Genomic DNA, 10934 nt, shown 5'->3' with positions numbered 1-10934 from the left:
TTTGAATTCTCATGTTTGGATTGGGCTACTAGATTTTACTTATAATTGTAGAAGACTATTTTGATGTGTTAATTTAATACTCAAGCCTAGGTTTAAGATTTAAGCAGGGATTTTTTTTGTCATTATTGGTGAAGCCACTAATAAATGTCATATTGAGTAGAGACCTCGGACATGAGATGTTTATATAAATTATCATATATAGCATTGCTGATAAATGTTAAGAATCTTGGTGAAGAAAGATCTGAAGATCGATAGAGTTTATTTCTAATCATAGTGTATTGGCTCAATGACTTCTAACCCATTGAATTTGAAGTAAATCTTTTTGGAAAGAAGATCAACGTAGATTGTCTAATTGAATTGCTGAGGAAATCCAAGGTTAACTTATTTAAATTAAACCTAGATATTTGAAATTCTAAAACGGTTGTGAAGATCATGTAGGGACCTTAAACCTGATTAATGGCTTGAGGATTAGTTATGTTTAGTATACTCTGCATAAATTGAGGATAGAGAGATCTGGAGGTTCTGCTCAATTAAAGTTCTAAAATTTGGATTTTTCTTACTCCTAGTGCAAAGTGATATTTTGGTTATAAATCATTTAGAGACTTTAGAGTATTTAATGGATTAAATCAAAGTGCGCAACGGTAGTGTGGTGGTTTGACTTATTTTGAAACTGGTTAAGGACATTAATATTTGATGAAAAAGGTATTATGATAGAACACTTGAGTTAGTTTCTAGTAGAGGAGAATGGTGTTGATTTTATAGATGATCGAGAGGTAGCTATGTAACTTTCACCAAAGGGTTCTTCTTTTGTTGACAACTTTTGGAAGAAACTTGGACATTTTAAATTTAGCGTTAATGGTTGATGATTCCTTGGTTGGTCTTAGACTTGGAATGTTTTAATATATATCTCCTATTTGTTGGGATGATGTGGGCGAGAGAAAAATTTTAGGCCCAGAGACAGTGCAATAGACCATAGATAAGGTGCAAGTGATCAGAGAACGACTTCGTATAGCTCAGAGTCGTCAAAAGACTTATAATGATAATAGAAGGAGAAAACTGAAATTTTAAATTGGGGATCATGTTTTCTTGAGAGTGTCACCCCACTAGAGGAGTGATGAGATTTGGGATTCATGGTAAATCGAGCTCTAAGTATGTTGGTCCATTTGAGATTTTGGACAAGGTTGGAGAGGTGGCATATCGACTGGCTTTTACCACCGGGGTTTATTCAGTATGCACAATGTTTTACATGTGTCAATGTTGAAGAAATATGTCCCATACCCAAATCATGTGGTAGCATATGAGCCATTACATCTTCATGAGGATTTGACCTATGAGGAGTTTCCGGTACGAATTGTGGACAGAAAAGATTAGGTATCATGGCATCGAACTATTCCTTTTGTGAAGGTGCAATGGAACAATCATACGGAAAGAGAGGCAACCTTGGAGCTCGAAGAAGAGATGAAGGTCAATCATTCGGAACTATTTGAACCCACATGTATGATAATTTCGAGGACGAATTTTTTTTTTTTTAGGGGGAGAGAATGTAAGAGCCACATTTTTGAGCCGGGCCGGCCCGCTAACCACAGCACCGGCCCGACCCATGTGAAGGAGAGGGAGACTCCCGAACGGGGTCTTCTCCCTCCCCTGCTTCAATCCTTTCCCGAATCCACCGCAAGAGGAGAAAAAAAAAGAGGAAAAAAAGGGGAATCAAATCTTACCTAAATTGAACCAATCCTCTTATATAAAAGACCCCTTTTTCCTCTTTCTAGGGCATCAATCGAGAGCTCCTTCAAAAAAAAAAAAAAAACAGAGAGAGAGAGAGAGAGATAGATCCATGAGAAGCTTGGGTTGTTCGCCATCGAGCCAGCCGGAGGAGTTCGCCGGAGGCGAGGTAAGGTCCTCATCCTCCTTCTCCTTGTCTTTAGGCCACTGTTTTTCTTGGGAATCCGGCCGGCAAGCCGCCGGATTGATGTGAACTATGCTTCCCTGTTTTGGTTTGCTTTTCTCTTCCGTCCCGGCCGGCCGTCGCGGTCGTGGCACACCGCCGGCACTGCCGGCACCGCCGGTCATGTTGCAGTGTCGACCATGGGCCACGGGCCATCAAGTTTCTCCACCAATCGGGAGGAAGGAAGAGAGGGGGAGAGAGAGAGAGAACCATCCACTTCCCTCTTCTTTGTTCTTCTCCCTCTCTAGTTGCTCTCTCTTATTGCTATGATTTCTCCCTAGTTTAATTTAGGGAGATCATGGATTGCTGGTTAGTCCTGGGGTGATAGATACTGGGGGACCCTTAGAGGATCCATAAAGATTTTTGGGCTGTCAGATATTTTGGATAATTTTTAATGATGACTTGGTTCTGTAGGGGAACAATCTGTTGGACGAAAGGACGCTGAGCAGGGTTCTGCATATCCGGATTTATAGATCGCCGTGAGGGCGGGTGATTAGTCTGTCTGAGTTAACAAAAGTAAGAATCCTTGTACACCAATTCTGCATGATATAAATATTTTTACATCATATATGTTTGATATGCTATGATCCAGACAAAGCAGAAATAGTTTTATATTAAATTATATTTTGATTGTGTTGGCTTATGATTGGTACTATGGTGGATGCATGTATGCGCATAACCTATACCTGCATATTTGGAATTATAAATGGGGTTCCTATGATATGATGACATTAAATCATATTTTGGTTATATTTGTTTGTAATTGATATTATGACGGATACAATCCTGAGCATAATTTACATTTAAATAATTGGACTAATGGATATGGTGGATGGACTAACCATGTTATATTGATTGCCCTGTCACGGGACGGAAACGTGACCTTGGTTAGTCTAGGCTGGATATAAGATGGAAAAAGGAATTGATGTGTGTATGTGAATTGGTTAAATGAGTAGGGACTTTGGGCTTATCTCGTTAGTATTGATTGCCCCATCACAGGCTGGAAATGTGATACTATCGATTGCCCCGTCATGGGCTGAAAATGTGACACTATCGATTGCCTCATCACAGGTCGAAAATGTGATACTAACGATTGCCCCGTCACGGGCCGGAAACGTGACCGGGATGTAGCCCAAAGTCGGAAAGATAATTGATCTGGATCAAGTTAATATAGAATGGAAAGAAAAAGCATTGAAAATATTAATGAAGATTTATCAGCTATCGTATGCTATATCATTCTTGCGTGGTTGGACTTTCATTGATATTTGACGTACATACTTATATTGATTATTTGAGCCTTTTGATAGCCGGTTTATGATTTCATGAAATGTGCATCGATTTGTCGTGGCTTTCAAATTCATATTATTATTGTGTTGGTATGGATGTGTAGGGATTCTTACTGGGCTGTAAAGCTCACCCCCTCTTCTTCTTTCTTTTTTCAGAGTTGTAGGATGCATAGACATGGATGGGATGAGCGCAGAGTGTGAGTATGAGAGTCATTAGTTACTTAGTCTATCTTGATATCAATGAATATTGAAAGCTTTTGTAAATGAACCAATTTGATTATCTGGTCATGTTGGATTTATCTATTTGATTTAAGTGATTAACTATGGAATTATCGGATTTTTGTTCATCTTAGGCCTTGCATGATCTTTAGGGCACTGCTCTAGGGCTCATGCGGCCGGTCGCGTACCGGATCCGGATACTGGGTTCGGGGCGTGACAGCAGTGGTATCAGAGCCTAAGGTTAAAGTATCCTAGGGTTAAGATTTAGGTGAGTGTGAGTGGGGAATTATGATCGGAAAACTATCAGAGCCTTGGTTTATAATCACCTGAGATTGTAACAGGAATAATAATGTAATCTAAGGTTTAAGACCACTAAGGACTGTGGCCTTAGTGGCACTAGAGTTTGAGGTTTAAGATCATTAGGGATAGTGACAAAATTGGAATCTGAGCATATGTTTAAGATCACTAGGGACCGTGACTAAAATATATTATAGCTTAAGGTTATGATCACTTGGAACATGACAATTAAATTCAGTGCTTAACGTATAAGATCACTGGGCATTGTGATAAAATGTATGCATCGAGTTTGGTTTTCGATGAGTGTGAAAGAAAAGTATAAATTGTCTTTGATCATGATCAGAGAGGTTTGACCTAAGATAACTATAGGAAGGTCAACAATGGCATATCGGTTATACCATGTTCAGATATTATTTAAATGACCTGTAAGTTCAAACTTGATATAGGTTTTGATGTGATCGTACTTTTGATTTTGCAGCTAATTATTAGAGTGGGATTTGTAAGTAGATCTTCTATAGTATTGAAGTGAGCTAAGGAGATTCCATAATATTGAAAGGAATGTTCTTCGAAGTTGAAAATGTATGTGGATTATATCTGGTATTGGCATGTTGAATATTGCAAATAGGTCTATTTTCTATTAATGTATTTGATTATTTTGAGGCCATAGAGTATGCATATTGATGGGAAAATTCTAATTATTTGAATTCTCATGTTTGGATTGGGTTACTAGATTTTACTTATAATTGTAGAAGACTATTTGATGTGTTAATTTAATACTCAAGCCTAGATTTAAGATTTAAGCAGGGATTTTTTTTTGTCGTTATTGGTGAAGCCACTAATAAATGTCATATTGAGTAGAGACCTCGGACATGAGATGTTTATATGATTTATCATATATAGCATTGCTGATGAATGTTAAGAATCTTGGTGAAGAAAGATCTGAAGATCGATAGAGTTAATTTCTAATCATAGTGTATTGGCTCAATGACTTCTAACCCATTGAATTTGAAGTAAATCTTTTTGGAAAGAAGATCAACGTAGATTGTCTAATTGAATTGCTAAGGAAATCCAAGGTTAACTTATTTTAAATTAAACCTAGATATTTGAAATTCTAAAACGGTTGTGAAGATCATGTAGGGACCTTAAACTTGATTAATGGCTTGAGGATTAGTTATGTTTAGTATACTCTGCATAAATTGAGGACAGAGAGATCTGGAGGTTCTGCTCAATTAAAGTTCTAAAATTTGGATTTTTCTTACTCCTAGTGCAAAGTGATAATTCGGTCATAAATCATTTAGAGGCTTTAGCGTATTTAATGGATTAAATCAAAGTGCGCAACGGAAGTGTGGTGGTTTGGCTTATTTTGAAACTGGTTAAGGACATTAATATTTGATGAAAAAGGTATTATGATAGAACACTTGAGTTAGTTTCTAGTAGAGGAGAATGGTGTTGATTTTATAGATGATCGAGAGGTAGCTATGTAACTTTCACCAAAGGGTTCTTCTTTTGTTAACAACTTTTGGAAGAAACTTGGACATTTTAAATTTAGTGTTAATGGTTGATGATTCCTTGGTTGGTCTTAGACTTGGAATATTTTAATATAGATCTCCTATTTGTTGGGATGATGTGGACGAGAGAAAAATTTTAAGCCCAGAGACAGTGCAATAGACCATAGATAAGGTGCAAGTGATCAGAGAACGACTTCGTATAGCTCAGAGTCGTCAAAAGACTTATGCTAATAATAAAAGGAGAAAACTAAAATTTTAAATTGGGGATCATGTTTTCTTGAGAGTGTCACCCACTAGAGGAGTGATGAGATTTGGGGTTCATGGTAAATCGAGCTCTAAGTATGTTGGTCCATTTGAGATTTTGGATAAGGTTGGAGAGGTGGCATATCAACTGGCTTTACCACCGGGTTTATTCAGTATGCACAATGTTTTACATGTGTCAATGTTGAAGAAATATGTCCCATACCCAAGTCACGTGGTAGCATATGAGCCATTACATCTTCATGAGGATTTGACCTATGAGGAGTTTCCGGTACGAATTGTGGATAGAAAAGATCAGGTATCATGGCATCGAACTATTCCTTTTGTGAAGGTGCAATGGAACAATCATACGGAAAGAGAGGCAACCTTGGAGCTCGAAGAAGAGATGAAGGTCAATCATTCGGAACTATTTGAACCCACATGTATGATAATTTCGAGGACGAAATTTTTTTTTTAGGGGGAGAGAATGTAAGAGCCACATTTTTTAGCCGGGCTGGTCCGCTAACCACGGCACCGGCCCGACCCATGTGAAGGGGAGGGAGACTCCCGAACGGGGTCTTCTCCCTCCCCTGCTTCAATCCTTTCCCGAATCCACCGCAAGAGGAGAAAAAAAAGAGAGGAAAAAAAGGGGAATCAAATCTTACCTAAATTGAACCAATCCTCTTCTATAAAAGACCCCTTTTCACTCTTCCTAGGGCATCAATCGAGAGCTCTTTCAAAAGAGAGAGAGAGAGAGAGAGAGAGAGAGAGAGAGAGAGAGATAGATAGATCCGTGAGAAGCTTGGGTTGTTCGCCGTCGGGCCGGCCGGAGGAGTTTGCCGGAGGCGAGGTAAGGTCCTCATCCTCCTTCTCCTTGTCTTTAGGCCACTGTTTTTCTTGGGAATCCGGCCGGCAAGCCGCCGGATCGATGTGAACCGTGCTCCCCTATTTCGGTTTGCTTTTCTCTTCCATCCCGGCCGGCCGTCGTCGGTCGTGGCACACCGCCGGCACTGCCGGCACCGCCAGTCATGGGGCAGTGTCGACCATGGGCCGCCGCCATCAAGTTTCTCCACCAATCGGGAGGAAGGAAGAGAGGGGGAGAGAGAGAGAACCATCCACTTCCCTCTTCTTTGTTCTTCTCCCTCTCTAGTTGCTCTCTCTTATTGCTATGATTTCTCCCTAGTTTAATTTAGGGAGATCATGGACTGTTGGTTAGTCCTGGGGTGATAGATACTTGTGGACCCTTAGAGGATCCATAAAGATTTTTGGGTTGTCAGATATTTTGGATAATTTTTAATAATGACTTGATTCTGTAGGGGAACAATCTGTTGGACGAAAGGACGCTGAGCAGGGTTCTGCATATCCGGATTTATAGATCGCCGTGAGGGTGGGTGATTAGTCTATCTGAGTTAACAAAAGTAAGAATCCTTGTACGCCAATCCTGTATGATATAAATATTTTTACATCATATATGTTTGATATGCTATGATCCAGACAAAGCAGAAATAATTTTATATTAAATTATATTTTGATCGTGTTGGCTTATGATTGGTACTATGGTGGATGCATGTATGCGCATAACCTATACCTGCATATTTGGAATTATAAATGGGGTTCCTATGATATGATGACATTAAATCGTATTTTGGTTATATTTGTTTGTAATTGATATTATGACGGATACAATCCTGAGCATAATTTACATTTAAATAATTGGACTAATGGATATGGTGGATGGACTAACCATGTTATATTGATTGCCCTGTCACGGGCCGGAAACGTAACCTTGGTTAGTCTAGGCTGGATATAAGATGGAAAAAGGAATTGATGTGTGCATGTGAATTGGTTAAATGAGTAGGGACTTTGGGCTTATCTCGTTAGTATTGATTGCCCCATCACAGGCTGGAAATGTGATACTATCGATTGCCCCGTCACAGGCTGGAAATGTGACACTATCGATTGCCCCATCACAGGTCGGAAATGTGATACTATCGATTGCCCCGTCACGGGCCGGAAACGTGATCGGGATGTAGCCCAAAGTCGGAAAGATAATTGATCCGGATCAAGTTAATATAGAATGGAAAGAAAAAGCATTGAAAACATTAATGAAGAGTTATGAGCTATCGTATGCTATATCATTCTTGCGTGGTTGGACTTTCATTGATATTTGACGTACATACTTATATTGATTATTTGAGCCTTTTGATAGCCGGTTTATGATTTCATGAAATGTGCATCGATTTGTCGTGGCTTTCAAATTCATATTATTATTGTGTTGGTATGGATGTGTAGGGATTCTTACTGGGCTGTAAAGCTCACCCCCTCTTCTTCTTTCTTTTTTCAGAGTTGCAGGATGCATAGACATGATGGAATGAGCGCAGAGTGCGAGTATGAGAGTCATTAGTTACTTAGTCTATCTTGATATCAATGAATATTGAAAGCATTTGTAAATGTACCAATTTGATTATCTGGTCATGTTGGATTTATCTATTTGATTTAAGTGATTAACTATGGAATTATCGGATTTTTGTTCATCTTAGGCCTTGCATGATCTTTAGGGCACTGCTCTAGGGCTCATGCGGCCGGTCGCGTACCGGATCCGGATACTGGGTTCGGGGCGTGACAGATATCCTCCTTTTAACTTTTGACTATTTTATTGCATACTCTTGGTCAACAAATACCAACTCAGTATATTGGGCATTGATGAGAAATGCTTTTAAAAAAATAGCAATATTTATTTTCTTTCTTCCTAAATCTTTTCTCTTCAGTTCTTTCACGAAATCCAATTCATGAGATTGGTGACTCTTTGATGAAATTGACATCTATCACAAAGGTAAGATTTAAATATTGATATGGTTTTAATTCTTTCATTTTTTTTCGCAACTATGATCATTTATATCAGAGGTTGCTACAGCTTTTCTAACTTACATCTCATTTCAGCTTTCTCTCTCCCATTGTCAAATTCAAGAAATTGGATCTTCCCTCACGTCATGTGTGGTTTTGAAGTCAATCAGATTTGCTCAAAACAAGATTACAGTATGTTTTACCTGCATAAAATACATGTAATTGTTGTCACAGTCCTTATTTTTTTGACCTAGTCCTAGCTTGTCTCTGTCACTTGTAACCATGTCTTGCTTCATTTCCCAGGCTCTGCCAGCTGAGTTGGCACGGAACATAAAAGTTCATAATTTAGATCTTGGGACCAATCTGATTGAGAATTGGTCAGACTTAAAGGTCAGTGATTAATGATGCCTGACTTTGTTACTTCAACTACATCTAAGGATGCACTAATTTGAGACTTTAGGTTGCATTGCTGCACAATCTGCTGAATTGACAAGGATCAAATGATTTTGATAATAAGCAAGGAAAGGTGGAAATAAGTTCCTTAATTGAAGCTTAGGAGTAAGGAGTTGCCTTTAATAGAAGACATAAACTGAGTGAAGCGAGCAGCTGATTCAAAACTTGGTCTTCCATCACATTAGCTATGGAGAGTACAGTGTTTGCAAAGTCAGTAGAATAGTGAAGAACTGGCGGATGTTGAGCTTGCGAGAAGAATCTTCCCAATCCTGTGTGCAATTAACATCAGAGATGTCTAGGCAGACACTTGGAAAAAGGAAGAGATACATTCTTGGATTTGGGGTTGGGCCGAAGCCCTCTTCATCTTCTTCCACACCTAGTCGTGTGTCACATCTTATAAGTTTGGTGACAGAGTTCTTAAAGGAAAAGACTCAAACGCACAAGTCATCTATCCATCATGATGGGGCCATGTATTCAACTGGTGGTATAAATACTCGTTGGTATGTATTCTCATTTATATTACGTAGGTTATTTAGAGATTTTGATCAAATTAAGCGAAATGTCATTGTGAACTTATACTTGAATTTTAGTTTATTATTTTTCACATGTGGTTATTGATTGTGTATTCTTTTTTGCTTTCTAAGATACATGGTGGAGTTATGAGCATGTGAAATCTAGTTTTTGGTACATGGATAGCTTTTGTTCAGATGATCATGGTGGAGATGTCTACAAGCAGAATCCAGTTTTTGGTATAAGAATATTTTTGTCTATATGATGGTTGTTTGGAGGAATAGCAAGATCAGATATTTTGGGATTTTTAATTTACATTTTGATGTGTTTGGTGATGATTATCACCTTAACATATGGTATGGATGAAATATTGTGATGTATGGTTAATAGTATGCTTGACTTTAGACTTATAGATGATGATATTTATAATGAATGATTATAGATTCTCTAACATTGTGTATACTTCTATTTGGATGAGCAAATGTATTGTGCAATATGGATATTGGATAGGCTGTATTGGTTGTACAGATAGAACGAGCCCAAAAATAAATATTAAGCTTATAATTTGAATTGTTAATTAAATACAGGTTAATACTTTCTGCCACCAAAAAATGTTTGTTGCCAATGCATTCCAATATATTCTGCGACCAAACTATTGGTGGGGGAAGATAGACATTCAGTGACCAATTTTTTGGTAGCGGAAGACAAACATTCCACGATCAACTATTTGGTCGGCGTTGAAATTAGCGACAATAGATTTGGTCGCTGAAAATTTTATTCGGCAACCAAATGTTCGTCGTTGTTGGTGTACCTTAGGTGACTACACAATATTGGTCGCCAAAACCTTTTAGTGACTAGGGTTCAGCGACAAAGAGTATACTAGTCGCGAAAAGGTTTCGGCGACCAAATATGGTTATTCGGCGACTAGAATCTTAGTCGCTGAATATGTATTTTCTTGTAGTGCAAGAAGCTGCACCAGATAAAAGAACATCTGAACTTGTGGTTTTAACCACACTATAGCCTCAATGTGTATGCCATGGCATTTATAAAAGAAAGCCCAATGTCCTCTGAAAGCAACCTGTGAGACAGAGTTTACTCATTAGTTTACTGCAGAAAAGACTGATGTAGCAGAGTTACTGTATAGAGCATGTTACACAAGTCATACTTTAGGGAAAAGAACTCATAAAAAGCTTTATCAAAGTGGGATATAATTTGGTAAACAAATTAAGAAAAAGATGCTGAGAATTTGCATTGGGTGAAAGAGTAAGATCAAAGACCATGGAATATCAACAGTTTTCTTCTCAAATTGAGGTTCAAAGTGGCACCAGAAACATCCAAGCAATACAAATTATCATCAGAAGTAGAAAACCTAATGTGGAGTCAAACTTTTCTTTAACTGGAATATGTGTTGTGAACAAAATAAGTTGGCTCGTGAATTTGAACATATGAATTGGACCAATCCTATTTTGAAATATCACATCTTTAGTTTTACTTGTTAATTTTTCTAATTGATCATAAATTAATGATCCACAAATATCACCAAACCAATGTGGACCGATTTAGCCATTTTGTGTAGGTTTGGATAGGGCCCTGGAGCAAGATCTACTACATCAAAAGTTAAATCATGCACTA

The 10934-nt window shown here is 38.2% G+C and overlaps 1 long non-coding RNA gene across 3 annotated transcripts; it reads left to right on the top strand.

Annotated features, from left to right (window-relative positions):
- The first annotated feature begins 8190 nt into the window (after positions 1–8190).
- LOC113461637 lies at positions 8191–9490 on the top strand. 3 transcript variants are annotated; one of them, XR_005515266.1, is made up of 4 exons: positions 8191–8328; positions 8436–8557; positions 8643–9292; positions 9437–9490. It is a non-coding gene; the product is annotated as an uncharacterized LOC113461637 (long non-coding RNA). The 3 variants fall into 3 exon arrangements; XR_005515264.1 differs by having other exon boundaries at positions 8193–8328; positions 8436–8531; XR_005515265.1 differs by having other exon boundaries at positions 8193–8328; positions 8436–8531; positions 8643–9273; positions 9437–9473.
- Positions 9491–10934: the final 1444 nt, after the last annotated feature.

This window comes from Phoenix dactylifera, chromosome 15 (assembly GCF_009389715.1).
Source record: "Phoenix dactylifera cultivar Barhee BC4 chromosome 15, palm_55x_up_171113_PBpolish2nd_filt_p, whole genome shotgun sequence".
Taxonomy (NCBI): domain Eukaryota; kingdom Viridiplantae; phylum Streptophyta; class Magnoliopsida; order Arecales; family Arecaceae; genus Phoenix; species Phoenix dactylifera.
This window is presented reverse-complemented; position numbering and strand designations above follow the sequence as displayed.